Source organism: Typopeltis vanoorti, chromosome 3, assembly GCF_054136105.1.
Source record: "Typopeltis vanoorti isolate ZY-2024b chromosome 3, IOZ_Tvanoo_1.0, whole genome shotgun sequence".
Taxonomy (NCBI): domain Eukaryota; kingdom Metazoa; phylum Arthropoda; class Arachnida; order Uropygi; family Thelyphonidae; genus Typopeltis; species Typopeltis vanoorti.
The window spans coordinates 116785835-116809029 of NC_143551.1; the positions used below are offsets into that span (position 1 = coordinate 116785835).

Consider the following 23195-nt stretch of genomic DNA (forward strand, 5'->3'; position numbering starts at 1 on the left):
TCTTAGTTCAATCCTTTATCCAAGTGTAAGCACACAATGTTTGCGAGTGATGTGTGCTTTGCATTATGGGATACTAAAGCAATTGACGTGAACTCAGCCTCTGTATGCAAGTAGCCCAGTCGTGAAGATACTTCACGCACAAACATTGTTTGCTTAAACTTGGATAAAGGATTAAACCATGAATATAATTTCTTGGCATGTTTAATGCAGTTCACTGTTGTCCACTAGCCATAGTGGTTGACGTACGTAACGAGTACTTCATGCAACTCTGAGTACTGTCCGACCACAGATGCGAGACCCCCCCCCCCTCAACACTTCTTCATGGCAGAAGGCGAATCCATTCCGATAATTGGGTAATCAATGACGAGTGTATTGTTATACGTCGGAAAATTAGCTTTTCTTTTATGAAAATTCTAGTTTTTAAAGTGGTAACTATTTTGCTTGTACAACAGATAGAAAATTTTACGTATAAAGTACAGTATGTGATTTCGCGTGCTGGTGGAATTCGTACATCACCTTATTCCTTAATTCACTTCAACATGAATTGACTTCTTGGCAGTGTGCCAGCCAGGGTTCTTCCATGTGTGGTCGGACAGTACTTATTTTAAAAACCACGTGGATCGTATCTAGAGAAAGGATTGCTAGAACTGAAAATATTGTGAGTTAAAGTAAACGAAAGCTTCTGGTCGAACGGTTGTTGTAGGAAAATCATACAAATCTGTTTTAAATCTATATTTCGATGGAGAAAGATAGGAAAAAATTGTTACCAAAGGTACTAGGCTCTTGTGATGCAGGTGAAATGCACTGCTGTTCATTTTATAGATGAGTATATAATCTAAGATTATTCCCAATTACAGTTTGAACTGCACTGGAAAATATTAACTGCATGACAAAATGGAGATTTTTTTTGTGGATACAATACAAGCTCGTTTTGTGAGAAAAAATGACGAGTGAATATTTCGAAAAAGAAGTTATGTAGAAACCACAACTCATATTACAATGCAATACCGCCTTTTCAAATCGCTTATTCACTGATGTCAAACCATTAGTCATTAAAATGTATTCGTGTGTGTGTGTGTGTGTGACCACCACCCAGAAGCTTGAAAAAGTTCTATGTTTGGTCTATACAGCAGGATTTCCGGACTGTGTAAAATAATAATAATATATATTATTCAGTCCACTCGCTCTACTAATATACACTGCTTGGAAAGAAGCCAACGGACCCCACTGTGAGAAACAGCCATGGCGCCCACCTTAATAAGTTGTAAAACCAACTTTCGGCTGCAATCCTACGGGACATACTTTCCACAAGCTTGCGATAACGATCAATGAGAATTTTGGACTATCCCTTCCTGTAGACATGCATTGAGGTCTTGGATTTGCGTGGCTGACATACCATGACCTCCCCCGATGCTCCAGTTCATTACACAGATGTTCAAATAGGGTTGAGATTAGAGCTCTGTGGAAGCCGTCAAGTGCGATGACATTCGTGTCCACAAACGAAGCAGTTACACCAGGAGCCTTATGACACGGTGCATTGTGTTTCTGAAAGAGAAAATGGTCAGTTCCGAAGGAAAGCTACAAAACACTTCTCGAAGTTCAATGTTCGTGTTACTACAGAGGCCCAAGACCTCTATTGGTAGGCCGATTAATGACTGTTTTTTTTACATAGTATCCTTCAAATGGTCACGTTTGGTGAGTCGTCCATTGTAAATAGCAATTTCAGTGCACTTCCGTCTCACTATGCTGTTACTGACTGTTGACCTTGGATGGCACAATTTGCCAAACAGATAGGCAACATGGCATCACTATAACTCTTTCAAGCTCCGTCCGTTCCTTGCTCGCAGCCATTTCATACGGATAAAGTTGTACTGACTTGGAAGCATCGTATTCCTCCAATTTATACAGGCTACAAACACGTGACTCGTTACATGGCACCTTAGCCATGGTGGTCTTTGATTTCTTTCCAAGCAGTGTACTATTGGCCTACAACCTTTCGTGAATGGGAAGTCACAAAAAAAGTCAAAACGGCTAATTAAGCTATATGGATGAAAATTATATTTAAGAAATGGATTCATAGATGGTTTTGAATTCGGTGTTTAAAAATAAGAGCATTTTGTTAATTGACGGTTTACCCGTTTTGTGGAATGAAAACTCATTCCACAAGGGAAAATTTAATACCATAAAAAAGTTCAAGAATGGAATATTCTACAGCAGACTTCACTGTTCTCAGCACGCCCCAAAATTATGTAATGTCGAGAAATCGATAAAGTATTGCAAAGACGATCACACAATCCGGCATTGGAATTCAATGTTCAATTATGTGTGTTCCTCGTCGCACCAATAAATCAATTTCTCGACAATGACGAACCCTGTGTATCTGTACCACATTTCCGCACTACTAACTTTTGTACTTTGAAAAAGTGCCTTGCAAGCTAATGCACCTAATCTTCGCGTACGGTGCGTGATTTGCCATTTTGATTTACCTATCCTCTACTAATGAATACAAACTAGCAAATCTCACACCACATACTGTCGTGTGCACCTGTATTGGCTTAAGCAGCAGCTCAGAATTACTCATGTGCAGAATGGTACCAGGAAGCCGATTTGGAGTTTATGATTGTGATCTAAAGTTAAATAGTAAAATGAACGCTTTCACAGACAATAATGATAATATTTTCTTCGCGAACAATGGAAATGGAACAGGTTTCATACAGTCTTAAATACCTCAAAAATACGCAATTTTTTGTAGCTTACAAAATGCAATATATAGCCTTCATAGCTCAGTTGGTATCAATGGAGTCCTTTGGTTGGAAAGACCTGGGTTCGAATCCCATCAATGATGTGAATAACTTTTTATCAGGGGCTTTTCAATCGTGATAGCCGGGTCTCCAACGGAAGTGAGGGGGGATGGATGGGTCATCTCTTGAAAAAAAGGCAAACCGGTCCCGTGAACACATATTTACACACACAGAATACTATTGGACGAGGAAGCAATGGGAAATCACCTTGTTCTAAAATGATTTCTTAGTAATGTTAGCGCCGCTACCCAACCAACCATTGGGATGCGGGAAAACAAGCAAAAACTGCTATATGAACTTTCCCATTCGAAAAGTCTTGCATATGCAAATTGCTGAATTTGTACGTAAACAAAAAGTTAACTTGGTTTTGTATGCATGGCAGAAGTAACCCAGGCTATGGTGTATTATGTCTGCTAACTACGTGTGTTCTTATGGCCGGCTTGTCTGTTATGGGAGACTTTTCGAAAATCGACTCGGAAACCATCACTAATGTGGTTTAACACGGTATGGATAAGTAGATTTTCCTATTTTATCTAGATTCAATTTTAAAGTATTACGTGACATCTCCAAGGTTTCATCGTGGGAGGGCACACTTAACAATCCACTGTTTCTTTCGTAAGGATTCAAAAACTACTCCCCAGTATGAGATTTAGGTTGAAGGTATATCTTAAAATGAAATCTGTAATTCCAGTTCGAAAATAAAATAATCCAGGACTTAACTATAAACGAACACAGAGGTATTGCTGTATTCTGTAATTCTACAAATACCGGCCACGGAATTATTCAGATACACGTAAACGTTACTTACGCAGGGTATATGCAAAATACCTGGTCACATGTCCCAGGCAACTATTTAAGAAACGTGCTGGTCAGTAATTGTTAAGTACTGATTACAATGGGGAAAAACAAAAGATCTTTCGGAGTTCGATAATGGCCTTATTATGGATGCCGGTCTGACTGGAGCCACGATTTTGAAAACAGCAGTTGACCGGTTTCTCAAAAGGTCAGATATCTCGGGTGGTTAATCAGTGGGAAAAATAACCCACATTGCTTTTCTAGGAGGCGTAACTGTGGTCCTAAGACAGTCTGTCAGGAACAAGATCGCCCTCGTCTGAGAAGGCTTGTATGAATAAACAGAACTTGTATGCAGCAGTTGACCGAATTATTTAATGAAGGCTCGGTACTGGCAGTCGCATGCCTATACCGAAACCACTTTGTGCGAAATTTCTAATTCGGTGGCCGGTATGTATGTATGTATATATACTATATTGAGCTTCGAATATGTACATGTACTCTGAGTATCTAAGTTTATATTATGGAAGTAAATTGATGATCTCATAAAATGCAAATATTAAATACCTTATAATTATTGGTATTTGAATGAAATACAGTATAACGTCTCTCCAATTGTCTTTGCCCAGAGGAGTACGCTGGTGTTACTAATATTTCAGAAGGGATATGCAGGTATTGAAAGTTTGAAAAACACTGCCCAACATCAAAAGGTACAACCGATAAGCCGGGCTCCTTTCTAAAACAACACACAATCAGAGCCGTATACAAGCTTCTGAAAGTTTCAACCTACCCGAGACAAATCAAAGATCGCCAGGATCCTCTCTCCACAGCATTCTCCTGTCAGCATGGAACTCAGTATTTTGGACAGGGGCCCGACCACCTTAATTAAAAAATACATCAGATATAAACAACCAGAACGGGACTAGAACCACATGCCTAGGAGGAAGACCATTTCATTAGATTGAAGAAAGCCAGGCTACTTTACAAATCCAAGTCAGAGAGATTTCATGGAAATAGCAAAAGATCAACAAAATCCAGTTAACTATGGAGCGCCAATGTCGTCCCCCATAATGCTAGGTGAAGAGTGAAATGTTGGATTTTAGCGGAGACGTCGTGAGGAATTTTGGCGCCTATGGCCAGGAAAGCAAATTGCGCTGTTCTAAAAAAAAAACTTTAAAAATCTCAATTTTTGCGCCTATGGTCGGGGCCACATCGGCCATAGCATCACTATGCCTCTGAATTTTAGTAAGTAAACTATTGCGTTCCAGTTTCACGTAGTTTGTTCCAGAAATTCACATTTTTTTTTTTTTTAAATTATAAAAACCTCATGATGATTCAGTCTGTATATATATTTATATATTAAAGCTGGACACATATTCCATGCAGGTATGGAATGTGTCCAGAAACAAAAATCAAACTTATGAAGTCAATTTCGGCCGGTTCCCGAGTTAGTCGATCTCTGGCACGGGCTAGCGGGTTTTTTCTCCCGGAAACTCAAGAAAATCGACCGTAGAACCCACACTATTTTCAGACATTAAAAATATTGTGTTACGGTTAGAGACCACGAGATGGCGGGACTAGCTTGCCGCCTTCTTCACTGCGTACCGATGAATCAGTGATAGCCTTGGGCCAGCTCTCTCTGATTGGCTACCAGTGGAGATTGAACTGCCCACTCAGTCTCCAAAAGTTAGATAGAGTAAACGGCCCCGCCTACTCCCTATACGGGAACAACATAGGCGTTAGCTGATTTTGATATTTTGAAGTCAACTGAGGGCATGCAAGGTAGAGTACAAAATGAGGAAATTCTTTGATCACCTAAAGCAGGTGGCTGTCATCTTAAAACAATGAGTATCTGAATGCAAAAAATAAAAGACATGCCTTGGGCATTTAAAAAAAATTAACAATCTGGAGATAAGCTATGATTCATTATAAAAATCATCTGAAATTGTGAATCTGCAGAAGAAAAATGCCCACATAATAGGATGCCAGGAAAAATTACATTTCTTTCTACTCAAATACAGGGTGGCAAAATAACTAACTTGCTTTTATCAATTTTTTTTTTTTTTTAATTATATGCAGCTTCAGCCCTCTGATGATTTCACACTTGGAATGACCCACTGTTGTAACCCCTCAAGAGATATGCTCAGTAGTAATTATTTTATTAGTGAAGAATCGCATAGGCATTTTTATTCAGTATAATCAATCAAAACATGCAACAGTTTCTGATTTTTCTCAAATATCAGACATCTTAATGAATATTTAGGGCGATTTAACGCCTTCTATGGCCTAAATCGCCCGAAGGGAGAGCGTCGTAAGTTCGATTCTAGTCGCCGACTAGAGGAACTGTTATAACTTTTTTTCGACCTCTTCCCGAGTTAGTCGATCATAGGAAAGCAGTTCTACTTCAATCGACCGACCGAAGAACCTACATTCTTTTCCCACAGTAAACATAGTGTTAGGATTAAGGACTACGAGATGGCGGCACTTGTCAGTCGCCTCTCTTCATCGAATGCCACATAATTAGTAATAGTCTTGAGCCAGCTATCTCTGATTGGCCCCCTCAGTCTAGAAAGTTAGATAGGGCTAAAACAGCATCACCTACTCCCTATAGGGAAATAAAAGAAGATAACATAAAATATTCATTATATCAGCTAAGTATCAAGGTGGATGTCACTGCAGACACTGAAATGTAAAAGTTCTTATAAATCTATAAATAACTACTTGACAAGGTTCTGTCATTTAACAATGGCAAGTATTCTACAAACTTCATCCATTCTTTGAAAGAAAACTTGTTACAGATGGATATGGGATCATTGCACCACTTTTAACAGAATAACATAAGTGAAATTTGTATGTCTTGACTGACTCAGAAAATGACAAGCTTCTTGATCAGCATTATTAGTTAAACACATATCTGATGTATTTAATTTCATCAATTTATACTTTCATTAACAGATTAAAAGCTTTTAGAATATAATTTTTATCTATATCCATAATAGAATTCATTGGGAAAAATTATATATTTAGGCAGCAGCATTTTCATACAGATGTGCATATACAATTATATAAAGTACTATTACCACTTACCAACCAACTGTTCAAAAGTTTGGGCTAAGAAATTTTCATAAACAAAGAAAGTTTCTTGCAAAAACAATGGATTTTTTTTTTTTTTTGGCCCAAAATTTTAAATCAGCACGACTTCAAGAAGAAGAAGGCCAACTAGCGAAGGGCACAAAGTATCAATATGTTTAATTACTGATTACTGGACAGATTACTGATAGTATGGATCCTTGGATTGCAATCAGTGATGGGGTGAGGTGTCACATTTCAGATTATCTTGGAATTAGGAGATCAAGCACTTAATATTAATAAAAAAAAAAAAAAAAAAAAGCTGAGCTGAACCAACTATACATAATTTAATTCAATACTAAGAGAAGTTTGAAGAGGAAAAAATCACCATGTTTATATTTTTTGCCACATTATTTATTAATAACAATGCTTTGCAGTTATTCATGTTGAAGTTTCTGGAATAAGCTATGTACACTGGAATATAAGCAAATAATTTACTAGCTTAAATTAATTATTTACAGCCGACGTTTCACTAACTTAAGCTAACATTATCAGAGACAATTTAACATTACACAATCACTGAAGACTAACTAAATTGACCTGGATAACAAGGACAGTCACGTGCATGGAGGGTGACAGTGGCATTCTTTGTGGTGATACTGATGGATATAGAGGGCAGTGTGCCAAAATCTGTTTAAAATCATTTTGTAGAATTTGCGATGCTTCCAGGACCCTCTCCGATTTGAACTGGGATTTGTAAAGTAGCCTGGCTTTCTTCCGTCTTATGAAGTGGTCTTTCTTTATGGTATGTTGAAATAGGCTGCTTTTTGGTTCTCCATTCCTGATGTATTTTTTGTATTATTTTCCCTTGTCCTGACCAAAGTGGTGAACTCAATATTCAGGACAGACAGGCCATACTACTTTGGCCAGGATTAATTATTTGTTTATATTCCAGTGTCTAATCAGTTTTATGTTCCAAAAACTTCAGCATGAATAACGGCAACTGCTACAGAAAATTAAACAATGGAATTACAATGTTTTGCAGTATATAAACATCAGGAATAATAATTTATTGCATTTACTAATATTTCACTGGTTTTCTAACCAGCATCAAAAATTACAACTGTTGTAAACACATAGTGCTTGATTGCTATAGAAAAAATTCAAAGTGTAACTTAAAAGATACTCTCTACAGCCAGAATATAGTTAATTTGGAGAAATCTGAGTGAATGTGGTCTCAAGAATGACTGTTTCCCAGATCTATACAAATTAATGAAATCAGGCTTGAGGTTGGAGAATTATCATTTGCTTTGTAGCTGATGGTGATTCTACAACATCTCTCAAACCTATAACTTTATGCAGCACATTTTTCTTCCATTTAATCCTGTGTGAAGGAATATCTAGAGTGGTTTCCAGTCCTGACCTATCATGCAGATAATCATAGTTTGTTCTTCAAGGTGAATATTAACAGATTTACCAATCTGTACAGAGTAGTGCAAGTTGCAGTTGCAGCCACAGGGAGCTTATACATGGATGGATGTGTGGCTTTAAAGTGGTATCGAGATTCTATTTGCAAAGAACTTCAGCTCTTCTAATGTACCTTGCACATAAGGGATGGAAATGCTTTGCTGCATAATTACAAGAGGAACAGTGGGGACATGTAATACTTTCTATTTTATAGGAGTTTTATAAGCCACTAGTTAAAAAAAAAAGTGTTGCATAGGTGCAAGTTCAGTTTCAAGAACTGTATTGTTAGAACAATTAGGATGCATAATGTTGAGATGGATGGCAACGTTGTTTATGTCTTAAGTACCTTTCCATATGTTTGGATTTTCTATAAACAGGAAAGGATAATGAACCACATGGCTGTTGTCACTAGTATGCGTAGGAAGGAAAAGAAAATTTTTCTAGAGTGACATGCATTTTTGGATGTTGGCTGTTCAAATGTACTTACTAAAATGTATCTAGGGGATGAGGCCAAATAGCGAACATTGCATAGCCAAATTGCAATTTTCTTTTTTATGTTGCACCCATACATGAGAGGTTGGTTAATCAACCTATAGTAAGTTAGTACTATGTGTTGATAACAGGCTGGGAAAAGAGAAGCTTATTTACATTTGATTTAAAAGCCTGTACATTGTATTCCTTGGGAAACACATAAGGAGGAAGACTATACAGCACAGGGAGAAGGAAAAGAAACTTGTTCTGTGGGCTCAGGTATGCTGTGAAAGGATGTTGGGCAGCAGTCACACATATTCCAAACAGACATAGTAGTGAGTGGAGAAATTATTGATGCTATTTAACATGAACATCTGCCATGGAAATATTTATAGAATCCACATATTGCAGAAACCAAAATGCCTATGCAAAAGTGGAAGGAGTGGGTTGGTAAGAGATGGATTATTAATCAATCTAATTGTCCTTATATTGCTTTGTAGTGTGTTTGGCTTGGAAAGTCCATACAAATTAGCCAACAAGGAAGGGAACCCATTGTAATTCCATCAAGCAGTTTGTATATTTTCCATGGAAAGGAAAAATGACTCAAATAAAAGTTAAATTTTTGAATAATTCAAAAATATCATGGGAAATGTGGCTTATTAAGTTCAAGAATCTGTCAGTAGTACAATTAGTATCAAAGTGGAAGTTTCAGGATTTTTTTTTTTTTTTTAAATTAAGGGTTTCAAATATTTTTTAATAAAGGGAAAGTGATTTTATTTGGCAAATTTTGGAAAGCTCTATGTTCAAGTATACTCGTAAAGATGCTTAAATGCAAACTGTTTGCTTACACTAGGGTATAGGATCAAAAAACAACATTATAATTTATTTGATAAGCAAAAAAAGTTTTAGTACAGAAAGTTCTTGTAGATAGTAATTAAAATCAAACCCATAATAGCTTTTCCTCCGCCAAGCTAGCATTATAAACATTACGATGCTACATAGGCACTTTTTTCCTCACCCACTTCTTGATTCCAGAGGCTTCCCTGGCCAAGTGGTTCAAAGTTTTTAGTTATTTGGAAAAGAAACCAAGCAGTGTTTTTAAAATCAACCCCACATACAAGCGTTCTGGAGACCTATGATATGACAGTGCCATGTGATAAGAGAGAGGAGAAAGGAATCTGTTAATGTTTCTTGAAAAAATAGTACAGGTGTATGTAGAATGAAGAAAGAGGATAAAAAGTTTAGAGCTGAACTGTATATGGATGTTGACCAGCACAGCTGTCTGTGTTCATACATGATTAGAGAAATGGAGCAACAACCAGGGAAACGATTGTAAAAAACAATGCAGAAATGGTGTCATGGGAAAACAACTGGAGAAAGTCAGTGAGAGAATAGCCATCTTTTAAGCAAACACCTATCTTCTGGGTACAATCAAGCATTCTGATGAATGTTTTTTGGTGCACCCCACAAAATGTGAAAACAATATTCTATTGTAAAGGTAGAATTTCCCAAACTGTGTTCCGTGAAAAAGGGCAATTTAAAAAAAAAGTAATAAATAAAATAAGTAGAAAACAGATAATTCTGGAAAGCATTATACCTAAAATTAAGTGAATTTGCGATTCAAAGACACAAAGAAATACCAGTAAAATGCAACTAATTTTTTCCTGTCACTGTTATCAGTCAGGATTGTGTGAGCAGAGCTAACTTCTGGTGGTATGGTCACTTAAACAGAAAGAGGAAAGGTTAGCAAAACAAGGGCTTTGTTGCAAGGATTTCAGGAAAAAGACCTAGATCTAGGCCAATTGATACAGTAAAAATACTTTAGAAGGTAGAAATATAAGACTTGATAGTATTGTAGTCTTGACAGATAACAGATTAAGTAGAAAATTGTTGATTAGGAAGTTTGTAGTGATGTAACTTTTTCATGTAGTATTATAATAATATCCTCCTGAGAGTATGTCAGGAATTTGATTATGTATAATTTACTTTATAGCCAAGCAGGAAACTTTCTGCAACTATCTGATTTAGAGAATAGCAATAACAATGTTACTATTTGCATATTTAAGATTTTGCATAGATTTATTCTCATCATCTTCCTGGTTGTGGCTCCCATTGGTGATTCCTTTAGTCAAGGTCAAAATAAACAATTATGTAGTAAAAGCCTGGAAAGGCTTATGAGTTGGCAGTATGCATTAATTTATTTTCACGGTATTGATTACAACACAGTATGATAATAAAATAATATTTTTTAACTTATTAGCTGATATTATATCCAACGTCATCAGAGCACAAGAAAGAACAGTTTGTCACAGTACACGAAACAACAGTTTGGTATATCAGTGGGACTAGTTTAAAAAAACAATTGTAACAGACAACACAAGGAACTAAGTCCTAATTAAGCACCATCTATGTTGGAAAAAGAAAAAGCAAGTATTAATTAGATCTTAAAATGATTGTTTTGTGTACTGTGACAAACTGTTCTTATGCTTGCTCTGAAGATACCGGATATAACATCAGGTAATAAGTTAGAACATTATTTTATTATCATTGTGTGTTGTAATCAATACTGTGAAAATAAATGAACAGTTATATAGTAAATATGTAATATTTTTATTTATTTTTTTAAATATCCAACTATTATGAAGAAGTTAAAGTTTGTCTACTAACTGCCACATAACAGGCTTTTTTTTCCTCTGTAAATTGTATGTGTTCTCTAGCTGATTTACCTGGTATATGCTATGGGATCAAAAACCAGATTTTTTTTTCTTTTTTTTTTTAGGAATGAATACTCTGTTCCCTATGTATGAGATTGGCTAACTCATCTTCATTTGAAAAAAATCCATAAAGATTTATCTTGTCATGACAAGAATCGAACTAGAATCGTTTTGGTCAAAGGGCACAACTGTCCCATTCTTACAGTTGCTCTAAGAGATGCTTGCAGAATGAACAACCAGAGTTTCTGGGAGGAAAATTCTGCTGTCTTCTTATGATGCTGGCTAACTCATCTTCAGATGAAAAACCCTTATAAGGGTTCATGTCCCTGTATAATACTTGAATCCAAATATTTCTGATTTTGGAAGCTGAATGCTGGAGTCAGTTATCACATCCATTATCTGAAAAGCAGAGACAACTGATCATTTAGCTGTTGAATTATATTTTCTATCTCTTTCTTGCGAGACTGAAAATGTAATCAAACATAATTAAGATATATCAGCAAGTCTCCTTGAAGAACTGCAGTGGAAATAAGCAAGTTCTCTCATCTCCATTTGATCATCGTCATTCTTACATGTTAGTTCTTGTATAATTCTGCTATTGCTTTAATTATTTACAAGGATATGTCATAATAACTGAGAAATTGGGACATTGTTTGTCAATTGCTTGAACTGAAAGCTTTGAAGTACTCTATGAAGTTTAAAGGAAGGTTTGTTTTTTGTTCCCTCTGACAGCCTTCTAAGATGGTAGTGCTTTCTTTCAAGACATCTTTTTTTTTGGATTTTGAGCAAAAGATGTATGTATAGTTTAGAAGCATTTGTAGATTTTCAGTGTTTTTGGAAAAACACTGAAAAACATTCAATGAATGGAAAAAACATTCATTGAATGTTTTTTCCATTCAATCACATTGAATGGAATCAATGTGTGATTCCATTCCTCTGTAATTTCTTTATCTTTTTGGGTATTGGTGTTAATATTTTTCCATGCGATGGAATGTTGGATGTAGCTTGAAATCTTGGTTCTCTGATAGATGCGGCAAGGCTGGCACATGAATCGATCATGTACAGCAGATTTTGATTAATTGGTAGATTCTAGTTAATTTATAGAACTTGAATTTAATAACATACCTACACTTCCATCAAGACATCCAACCATCTGTTGTTTTAAAATCATCATGAAAGCCCCTTTGACTTCTTTTTTTAATGTTGGACCACTAACACACTCCCTCTATCCAGTTATAACAGAGAACCACCTGATTTCAGGCATCTTTGGTGTTGGGATTCTTACTTTCATGCTTCTTTTTGGAATGTTCCCTCTTTTCCATGGCATGTTAATTCTTCTCGCAGTGTATCAAGCGTACAGTTATAGATTTTGGTAGTACTTCAGTTATCTTCCCCAGACAGTGATGGCTGATTTTGGATGAATAGCCTTTGATTTGGCCTATTCAATTTTTGCTAGTGACAAATCTTTACAGGACATCCTGCTAAGGGTTCAAAACTTTGTAAAATTAAAAACAAAACTATCACAAAAAGAAAAAAAAATGCCAAAAAATCTCTATACTTTTCTGATTACATGTTGGCTCAGCATGAAAGATGACAGGTGCACTCAACTAACACTAGTTAGAAACTCTTCCCCTTAGAAGATAATATGCTGTATAAGCTGAGTCAGAAGAGGAGTGTGATGAATCATTTATCACTTAAAAACATATGGAGGGACAAAGCCAAGAGTCATAATCTGTGGTTTGGTGCCGTATGACCTATGCACTCATTTTGCCTTAAACCAACTAACCATTTACAAGTGATTACCCCCAGAGGGAAAAATTTTGAGTGCTGCATCTCATGTCACAAATGTCTTGTTGTCCCAAATAAGCCAAGAAAATCTGACAATTTTCTTGATTTGGTTTGGTTCTTTAAGATTTATCCCAAATAAACAGCTTCCCCAATTAACAGATTCTACTATATATTAAACTGATTTTATTGAAATCTCTGGCTTCTTTTGATGGCTATTTTAAGCTTTCCTACTAAAGAAATTAACTATATTCCTTATTTCCCTGGTCAGGTTATTGTTTCTAGCAATCTGAGCCAAACCTATGTGCAGAACAAATTATTATAACAATTCTTATTGGCTTGGAAGCATTTATTCTCCAATCCACCCTAAAGTTCCTTCCTCTATCAAAACCCTGTTCTCTCACAACTGGTATTCGGCATCCAAAACACCATCTTATACTGCTTACACGAAAACACAAAATAGCCACAAATAGCAAACAAAAATTATCATCACATCAAAAAAGTTGACTGAGGGTGCTAAAAGCCCAGAAAGCATGACTATCATTTGGGCTCTAGCCAAAGCTATTGGTCCTAACTTCTGTCCAATACTATTCCCATCAATTGCATCATCACCCACAGAAAAGGCCAATCTCTTGGGTTCCTACTTCAATTCTTGCATAGCTGAATGTTGTAGATGTCCCCAACTTCATTTAACCTTTTGACAGGAAGAGATTGGAAATTTTGCTCAGATTGGATACTAAAACTAAATTAAAGATGCCAAGAAATTATATTCTTGGTTTCATCCTTTATCCAAGTATAAGCAAACAAAGTTTGTGCATGAAGTCACTTCACATCTGGGCTGCTTGTTTATAACTTGGTTATTCATTCAAAAAACTTTCAACATCCATCTCTAATCCAGAGTATTTTAGTAATAAAGGGTGACACCTTTTGACTACTTGTATATGGAAATATGACTTCTGAATTACATCAACCTTTCTGGCTCTCACTGATGAGACCTCAAAGGTTGAAACCTTTTGTAACCTGGAAAAAAGTTGAAACCTGGGTAGTGGCTCTTCCCATAATGCATAACATTATACATGTCTATAAGGATATGTGTTGCAATATGGGATACTAAGGCAATTAATGTGAAGTCATTAACCTCTGTTATACAAGTAACCCAGTTGTGAAGCAACTTCATGCACAAATTTTGTTTTCTTACACTTGGATAAAGAATGAAACCAAGAATATAATTTCTTGCCATCTTTAATTTATGGTATAGTATGCCCACAGATTCGAAACCCTTCGACACTTCTGTGCATGTGAAAAGACAGAGAATTCATTCCCATTATAGGGTAATCAATCTGTCTTGTGGGATGGGTTGTTTATCACTACACATATAGAAAATTAACTTCTCTTTTATGATCATTGTAGTTTTTAAAGTGTTGGGAATTTTGCGTATAAAGCACGTAAATTCGCTTGTTGGTGACCAATTCGTACAGCCTTATTTCTTTCTCCCCTTCAACATGAATGGACTCTTCTTGGCTGCCTTCCAACGACAGCTCTCTATACTGTGGGCAGACTATATAACCAAGTGAAAAAACTTTCAACATCTATCTCTAATTCAGTGGATACCAAAAAGTCTCCTGGCCCTGATGACATTCCTCCAATTGTTCTAAGGATCTTATCTCAAGTTGATGGAATCTAGATTTTGAATGACTACTGAAATGTAGTGAATATTTCATATGCTTCTCCTCAAAACTTATCTCCTTAACCACCCAGGAAGGCTGGATAACTCGCACAGTTGGTAGATATAATGCAGTGTCTGTACTCGCTGATGACATTTATACATCCATTCCTTTCATTTATAAAACCTTGTGCGCATATGATTCAAGCTTTAAATATCTTCTATGGCTAATTCATAAACTCTGATTTTGGCCATGCTCAAGTCAGTCCTTTCATTTCTTTCAGAAAATGAAAGGACCATCTTATTTCCTCACTTGAGCATAGCTAAAATCAGAGTTTCAGGGTTATCCATAGAAGATCAGCCATTTAATTGCCTTGCTCTTCTTCACTTTTGATAACAATCTGCTCACCAACCAAGAATATTTGTTCATTTTCACATCTAACTTATTCTAGCATAAACACTTCTCCATATAGCCTCTTCAGATGCCAAAAAAGCTTGGTATGCTTTCATGCTTTAAGCATTCTCTTCTCAACCGCTAACTATAAATCTCAAATCCGTCCAACCTTAGAACAGCATTTCTCTAACTTTTTTTTAGTCACAGAATACTTTTCATCTCACAATTATGGAGCGCTTCTATATAATTAATGCTCATATGCATTGTTTTCTAAAAACAAAATCAAAATATATATATAAAAATTTATAATCAGTTGAAAATTCTAAACAAGAAAAGTTATATACATGCATACCAGAACAACACTAATTATGATTTCAATTAAGGGGATATTAAATCCCACATTGTTTTAAAACCGAATAAGACCCTCAGAGATTGGAATCAGAGTTTCACGCCGAATATAGTAAACTATAAAAATATCGGCGAATACTAGCGTGAGCTAATGCAAGTAGTCCTAGTATGTAGTACAATACCGGGCAACTTGTTGCAAAGGTGAGTAAAGTTCTGATCGCTATTCTTTAGTATTTTCCATAATGTAAAAACACACTTCCTGGGAAATGTATGCTGTTATTACGTTATGGTAGGAGGTCACTATCCAGACCGGCTTCAGCCTTTTTTGAGGCTTCATCAGTGAGTAGCTAGACTAAATTAATACCAAAGGGTATAGCGAAAAAGAACTTATATACTCTGCTATACAAGTTGTTCAAAAGGTGCACCCATTAAGTTGCTTAAATATAAAGAGCCAACAGGCTTCATTATAATATAAACACCTCGATATAAACACTATTTCAATGAAGGGGATATTAAATCCCACATTGTTTTAAAACTGAATAAAAAAACTCGGAGATTGAAATCGTTTATATCGTTAAGTGTTTATATTGCTGAAATGAAGCCTATTGGCTCTTTATATTTAAGGTTCCTTTCTAATGTCCTTGTTTTTTAATGATTTGCATGATGCCATCTGTTCACTCCATTAATCTTTCTCATAAATCTCATATCTGTGGTCTTCAGTCAAGTGTTTTACTTCTGAACCAGCTCTCAGATCCACAAGTTAAAATTGGTTTGAACACTGCCTTGTATACAGCTAGTTTAGTGTTTTGACTAATTTTGCTCTTATTCAATAAAAATTTATTCAGTTGACTTTCTACCATACCAGCTTTGTTGATTCTGTTGTTTATTTCCATATTTAATTTGCCATCTTCACATAAACTGTACCTAAATAACTGAAATCTTTTACTTGTTCTATAGGTCTCCATTCAGGATACAGTTGACATAATATTTCTGCCCGTTTTCACCAACTTTTTGTAGCTGATTTCCATACAAAGTTTATTACAGCAGTTATTAATAAAAAAATACTGAAGACTTGTACTGGATTTATTTAGAAGTATAATATCATCTGCATAAAGTAAAGAGCTGAGATTAACACCTCTAATTTTGATATCATGTTTAATACCACTCCTTCATAATATGACCCATAAAATACAGATTAACAATAGTGGAATACAATCTTGTCTATCACCAGATGTAACATCAAGCCATCTTCCTATACCTCAAATTCTAATTGCAGACTTACAACTCAATACAGATTAAGTACTGCTCTTGATATAATGTTTCATTTACACCATACAACTCATGTTTTAAACAGCTTTTTCTCTTGGCACCTTGTCATTGAATTTTCCAGATACACAAAACTTAAATATACATCCTTGTTATATTCCCATAATTTCTCAACTATTTATCTTCAAGTGAAAATCTGATCTTGACAACTTGGTCTGAATCCAGTTTATTCTCTCCATGTTTCTCATCCTTCTCAAGTATACTTGCATAAATCTCACCAAGACCCACTATGGAAATTCCTCTGTCATGCTCATTTTATTTCAAACCAGGATTTTAACATATTCTTGTAAATATGAATATGTTGCCACTTTCCTGATATTTATTTTCATGTTCATACCAAAGCCTTTCACTGGGTACTATGAGAGCTCTAATTCTGATCATCTGGAATTCGATCTTGGACTAGTCATTCTAAATTATGGAATGTAGCCACTAAAACTTTTATATTCCTTTTTGAGCATTTCTGGTGAAATATCACCCATTAAGCTGCCCTTCCACATTAAGTTTTAGATGGCTTTTTCTACTTCATATACTACTGATAAGTATTCCTGATGAGTGTTTTGTACCAACATATGTTGTCACTGTTAATTGAGCAATCTTTCAAAGTAATTAATCCAGACATTTGGAGTATCTTTATCTTCAGTTTTCATGTCACCTTTTTCATCTGCGATTCCCCTTACAATACTGTCCTGCATTTCTAAGTTTTTTTTAAATAGCCCACAGAATATTTTGCCACCTTCCTGATATTTATTTTCAATATTCTTACCAGTTTTCCCAAGTCTTTAGTTTTGCTAGCCGGTTTGCCTTCATACATTTTTTCCTGTCTTCTCTAAGAGCACAAGCCCACTTGGCATAAACTTTTGATGTGCTTTCGTCTTTTCTTTGAGTGTCTAACTTCCTGAGTCCATTATGAAATTCTGATTTTTCTGTCCATGCAGACAATCTCACCATATGCCTCTAGCTGAGTCAACATTTTCTTCAGGATTTGTCACTGAATCAATTAGGTTTGGTTCTAGTTTTCAAACTCCATTTTTTCTTCAATAATGTTTGTGTATTTGAGTGTAAAGTTGACCTCTGAAAATTGCATTCTAATATGAAATTCAATTTTATTCTGCTTAATGCTAAATGGTACTCACTTCCAATTTCAAATTCTCTGTATACTCAGGTCCTGAACCAGTTGGAAAACATTGCTATCAACATAACAGTTAATGACAAACATATAACTGCATCTTCACTCCGTGAATTTGTGTACATTTGATCTTGGAACTTTTAATAACTAGTCCATATCCTGAACAGAAATCCAGCAGGTACTTTAGCATTATTATTAACTTTGCTCTTTTCTCCAAATTTTCCCAGAATATTTCTATTTCTAATAATCCTTTCTTACTCTGCTGTTTAGATCTCCAACTACAACCAACTTTTCCTTTTTTTTTTTTTTTTTTGTGCCAGCAGTCTTCTCTAAAACATCTCAATAAATAAATAAATAAAAAATAATAATAATAAAATAAATAAAAAATAAAAAAAAAATTAATCTTGGGCAAGTACATTTTTTGAATGGCAAATAGGATTTTGCAAAATTTGTCAAGCCCTGGTTGTGTAATTACAATTATATTCAACATTAATGAAATTCAATCACTCTAAGAGCACATTTTTGCATGTTTTTATGCATTTTGCTTCCAGTTTATCATACTCATCCACTTGTCTCACACACATCCATCTCCTACTCACTACTTCTTTTTTTACTACAAATCCTCTACCAGTTAAGGCTGTAACCAACTACCACAAAGAATTACACCTACTTCTACAAAGTGAATTTTTCCTGTCAGATGGCTGTATTAATTTTGATATATAATTCTCAATATCTGGCATGTAAGATTTTTGACCATCCAGAACAGGGCTTCAATTAATTAGTAACCCTTCACTCTCACGCTCATTCCAATCACTTTTCAGAAGTATGGTTTCTGCTTTATGCTTCTTCCACAAGTATTTTTTATGAATGCTGTTCTGCTGAACTGGCTGATACTATTCCTAATCTTTCCTCAAACACGAGCAGCTTCTCAAAATCCATTCAATCTCCATCTTTAAACATAACCAAACCATTTTCTCCTCTTTCATACCTTTTACCTTTAAGATTTAAATGTAGATATAATGCAACAATATAGGTGCATTCATAGTATAAAGATATACTAATAAAAAAAAATAAAAATTATTTGTTGGAGGCAAAACTCAATGGCATCTCTGAGAGTAACTCCATTGTGAGTGTCAAATGCCAGTGAAATTTGGTGCAGTGAAAAATGATTTTGTCACATGAAGTTGAATGTTATCCAATTTTACCAAAACTTAAAACTGCAAGATAATTTTTCTCTAAATCTTAAATATTAGATTTTCAAGTCATTTCATGAACATGCATGACAAAGTGAAGTACCATTCACTTGGAACCAAGCCTAAAAATCAAAAAGGTGTGGAAATTATTAGAAACAGAGAGTAGGGAAAATGATATTCAGACATCATTTGGGAAAAGTCTCTACTAAACAATTATACATTCTCAAGTCTACAAAGTGTTATCCGACACTAAGGTCAGGATACATAAGTATCTTAATGCAAGGAATAAGCATTCCTTAAGACTGATCGCCTCATCCCATTTTCAAAGATCTGCTTAGAGAATGCATATCTGAAGATACAAGTTGCCAAACAATTCCTAAGAATTTCCCCAATCTGTACAGAAATGTAGAGGTCTCTTCTAAGTATTTTATAGGTGGTGTTCTACTGAAATGGCCAATACCATTCCTCCATTTTCCTCATTAACACCATGAAATTTCATTAAACTTCAGCATGTAGGCATCTATTAATGACAAATGCACACATATATTGATACTCATGAGAATCTGAAGTCAAGAGAATATGTACTTGGAAGATTCCCTGGAAAACACTCTTTCCAGAAACAGTCTAGACATGTCCAAACTTTGTTTGGACAATGAATTTTTGAGGGTCAGTATAATGAATGAGTAATTCTTGTATGAATGCTCAACGCAGTTAATGAAACCTAACTAATAGGTCTTAAATGTTTACATTTGTGAAATAAACTACATAGAATGAAATAATTTAATAACTAAATTAAGTATTTACAACATGACATTATGCCAGCTCAAGGCATTATCACAGGCAGTTTAAAGATAAGTCACAGATCCCATTACAGAACATAAATGGCAAATTCTAGATAAATTTTAGTGTACCATCCAATCCACTCATCAAGAAAAAATACAAAACATCATAGAGAGCACCACTATTACCTTCCATACACGTGGCTGTTCCGGAGTTCATTGTAATTTTAGTCCTCGCTGAGTATGTGTTTTCAAAGTGCCTTTAATAATGCTAACATGAACTGGAGTCTAACTGTGAATACTTAGTTATTAAATTATTTTACTCATTTCCACATAGTTTATTCCAGAAATTTAAACATGAATCACAACTATGGAAATATGACAGGTCTATAACCCTGGACATAATTGTGTCTTATATTGCAACAATTTTATAACACCTACCCTTATTCAATGATAATTCTGTATTTCAGAAAACAATTAAGCATATCTTGGTGATAGCACACAGCACTGATCTGAACTTAGATCCATAGGAAGAATACAAAATTTGATAGTCAGGATGGCCCTCTTTCTTAAACTTGGTAAAGGAGTTATTACTGTCAAAGATGGTGCAATTGTGTTCAATTCTGGCAAGTTATTTATGCAAATATCCTGTTTTGTTTTCCAGTTATGATAAAAAAAAAAAAACTACGAAATAATTTAAGAGAAAGGATGGAACCATTGTGGTAACATTACTAAACTTGGCGCTATTTGAATTTTTGAATGAATTCGCTACCATTAACCAACAGACATCTGTTCAAGTACATCTGTCTGCTGTTCGATAATACGATGTTACTTGAACATCGTATCGAACACTTAAGCAAATATTGCAAACAGTAGGATATCGCATACTGAGATATTTGTGTGAATAACGTCGTTAAGGCAGACAAATGTGTTATTCCAAATACTGACGTTTTAATCACCAAATACTATATTAAAATCGAAGATCACTTACTAAAACTATGTGAGGGATAATACGTGAAACCGAAAACGATCAAACTTACCAACTAGCAAACGTAAATTGTGGTATACTTTACGAACGGTGCCGTGGGAGATAGGATAGTAAACAATACTCAAGAGTATACATACCGAACATTAATGAGAAACTGGGAGACAATACAGGCTAATCTCATCTTTTTATATATTGAAGGGCAAAGATAAGGTAACAATCTGTTCAGTGTATACAGAGATAGCAGTACGCGCACGCAAGATCATTACGCGGGGCGATCATCACGATGAAAGCGCATTCAAACACGGTTTAACTAGTTTCGTCTAACTGTATTTTAAATTCATACTGTGTTAATATTACACAAATTTAAAGCTATTGTTTTGAATAATTCCTTCAAGTTACAACTAGCATTCGTTATCTGAACTAGAAATCAAATAAAGCTATAAGTATAAACTTCCTTTTCCCTCCTGGAATATTTACATATACACAACGAAAAAAGAATAACATTTAAAATACCGACGGTTATATGTTCTAGGTTAGATATATATATATAACTGGCAGTTTCTTTGTTGTTGTTTTTTTCGCCCCCGTACATGGAAGGATTACGTAAACGTAAGTTTCAAACGAAGACCAGTGATTTGAAACTGAATTAGAGGTTGCAAAAATCTGAACATGTTTATATAAAGATATGATTGAAGATAACCATAATAAAAGGTCGTTATTGGTATGCGTACTGTGATGTTAAAATTGACCTTCTGTGTTATTCAGATGTATACTAGAACAATTAACATTTTATTAGACTGGGCACAAAAAATCTTCAGATGAAATCCCACACAAAAATATCCTATGTACTAAGGGAGATTCCAACCAAGATCTTTCGTTATTTAGGAGTATTTTTGATGGTCAAATTTAATAGTATTCGGAGCATTTTTTCCTGAAAATTTTGACGGGAACGTCATTTCGTTAGATATTATAATGGGCTTTTTTTCCACCGTAAAAGCCTATGCTAATGAAGCCGAGTTGTTTCTCCCGAATTTAGAGACCGTTAGTGATCAACATAATACTGTACAATATAACAATGAAAACCATTAAGGTTTGTATTGTTGCTTACCTCCTTAAACCCTATCCGCATCCTTATGGTAATGCAATGAATGTACAATTGCCAACCAGAAGTGGGGGGGGGCAGATTGTTCCATTGATTTTTTTTTTTTTTTTTTAAATGCAAATCACAACGAAATTTTGTAAACCTATTAGTATTTGGCACAATAATGATCTAAAGGTTATTTAATCGGGAAATCCTGCTCTAGATATATGTCCCATTCAAGCTACAATGAGCAGGATGGTAATATCACAAACTGGGCGATGAAATCCGTTACTACAGGAAAATCGCAAACATCCACACCTAATGGCATTCGAATCCACAGCATATCGAGGAGAGAAAATATTTGCTCTTCAAACTCGGCCAAGTATGGCTAATATGCTATATTTGTGTTCTCTGATTTGTTTTGAAAAAGTCTAGATATGGGTACTGATTAAGATTGCAGTCAAAGCAATTAAGGCTGCGAGTATTTTTAAGTGCCTTACTAAAATTGTGGAATGGAAGCGTGAGAAAAAAGTTACTTTCAACAAGACTAAGTCTAAAGTACTCCACATCTCGCATAAACAATCAAATCAACCTAGGAACGTCCCTAGAATTCCCTGTTTAGGAACGCCTTCCTAAACAGGGAATTCTAGGGACAGCCAGTGAGTTAAAATACCTAGGAATAACAGACCAAAATTTAAGTTCAACAAGCACATCTCATATGTTGCTGGAAAAAGCTTACAAATTGTAAACCTTCTCGCTAAGTTGGAAAGGATAAACTGGGGACTAGGCCAACGAGAGCTAAAACAATATACACTGCTCAAAACAAAAGGATATTTTAGTTTCTGTTGGATAATTATAAATTTCTGCAAATAATTATAACTACTGGGTACTTTATACATGAATAAATATTTCTTACTTATGGATAGGGTGTAACTGATGAGATAGTGTTTAAATAATCGATATTTATTACAAATTTAACAAATTATACATTTTAGCGTGAAATAATTTTAACAGGAATATCCCTTAATTGTTTTGAGCAGTATATATCGGATCTATACTATAACTGATATTGTACGCTGTAACCGCTTGGGAAAATGCACTAAAATCTAAGGAAAAAATATACAAAAGTTAAACAGAGTTCAACGCCTTATATCCATAAAGCGTTGAACTCTGGATACAGGACACTATCTTTCGAGGC

General features: G+C 35.1%; 1 protein-coding gene across 2 annotated transcripts in view; it reads right to left on the reverse strand.

The window, feature by feature from the left end:
* Positions 1 to 23195, reverse strand: part of Uba1 (ubiquitin-like activating enzyme 1) — a 381832-nt gene that overhangs the window by 333659 nt on the left and 24978 nt on the right. Inside the window, exon 1 of one of the 2 annotated variants that reach the window (XM_090390822.1) lies at positions 21054 to 21072. The exons of the other annotated variant lie outside the window; for it this stretch is intronic. The gene's annotated coding sequence lies outside the window, so the exon portion shown is untranslated. Of the gene's footprint in view, positions 1 to 21053; positions 21073 to 23195 lie in introns of those variants that run through there. 2 annotated transcript variants of the gene reach the window in all.